The 1,449-nt window shown below is 51.8% G+C and overlaps 1 pseudogene; it reads left to right on the top strand.

Annotated features, from left to right (window-relative positions):
* The window catches only part of LOC102819987, a 2,305-nt pseudogene extending 1,839 nt beyond the window's left edge, over nt 1–466 (top strand).
* Nucleotides 467–1,449: the final 983 nt, after the last annotated feature.

The raw sequence follows: 1,449 nt of genomic DNA, 5'->3' as shown, positions 1-1,449 counted from the left end.
AGCACCTGCCCAAGACCTAGGGAAACAGGGTCCCTGGGATGTTCTTTCAAGGAGACTTGCTAGAATCCCAGCAGTCTTTGAGAGAAGAGTCTACGGTGGTGATGGTTCTGTTGGTGGTGTTGTTGCCGGTGGTGCTGGTGGTAGCGGTGAGGTTCTGTCGGGTCGCATGTGAGTCAAAGCAACGCTGTATGGGATTCCCAAGGAGCACGTGGTGAGCTTGAACTGCTGACCTGGTCCTGCCCGGATCCTACACCTGCACACCAGGGTTCCTGACCATCCCTAAGCAGAGGTTCTCCACCTGAGTCTCTCTCAGGGTGGTCTTTGATACCGGTGGTGCCAACGCGTGTGTCTTCCTTGGGGCCTCTGTGGAATTGCGACTCGTCTGCTGCCTTCACAGGTCCCTAAATCAAGCCAGGCCCTTTGGGTGGGCTCCCCTGTCTTCTCCACACCTTTCAGAGACCGCTGACTCCATTACTTCACACCTCAACCAGGCGCCTCGCAGGACTTCCATAAAGCGGGTCTAGGAAGCTCTGACCCCCCCTAGGGTCCCAATAGCCCAGCTATTGCCCTGACCCTTGACCCTTGGCGAACTTGGGGCGTATTACTGGTATCTTCCCACAGGTTCCAGCATGCAAACGAAGAAAGTGCTCAATCTCTGAGAGCCAAGGAGCTGTGGGCTTATCAACAAAGCCCCACATCCTCTAGAGGAATGTCTCTGGGTGCAAACAAAGAAAACACTCAATCTCGGACAGCCACAGGAGCCTTGGGCTAGTCAACAACGCAGCACTTCCTCCAGAGGAATATCTCTCCCCTTCGATGTCTGTCTTGATGGATGTTTGACAGAGTTCGGTCTCTATTGGTTGCTCTGTGCAAATCGCGAAAAGAGAATGGGTTTTGCCGTCTCGGCTCAACCATAGGTGCGATTTTTACTTAGGGAGAACGGCCCATATGGTTTCCTTGGTGCAAGCACACCCACACAGTCTGCCTCCTTTCCCAGGCTCATCATCATAGTGCACAGCCTGGCCAGGCTTCTGCCAGATGCCTCTGACTCTAGTGGCTCCCCTTTGGTCTCAGGCATTCCATGTGCCTTCTCATTCCATCTCTTTTGCTAGACCACACAGGCATAAAAGAGCTGTCTGGCATCCTGGCAGTGCACCCAAGTAGCAGGCTCCCTGGGCACCTCCCTCTTGGGTCTCCAAAAGACCTTAAGAGTCAACTATACACATGAACCTCACCTGATGGAATACATAGTAGTCAACTTGACTACATTTGCAGAAAGAGACGATTTACAAGCGCCTTATCAACAGACAAAATAAACCCAGGGACAGACTCTCGGACAGACCATGAATTGCTCATTTGCAAATTCAGACTGATGCTGAAGAAAATGAAATGAGTCCACCAGATACACCATATGACCGTGAATACATCCCACCTGAATTTAGAGATCAA

This window comes from Chrysochloris asiatica, unplaced genomic scaffold (genome assembly GCF_000296735.1).
Source record: "Chrysochloris asiatica unplaced genomic scaffold, ChrAsi1.0 scaffold00424, whole genome shotgun sequence".
NCBI classification, from domain to species: domain Eukaryota; kingdom Metazoa; phylum Chordata; class Mammalia; order Afrosoricida; family Chrysochloridae; genus Chrysochloris; species Chrysochloris asiatica.
This window is presented reverse-complemented; position numbering and strand designations above follow the sequence as displayed.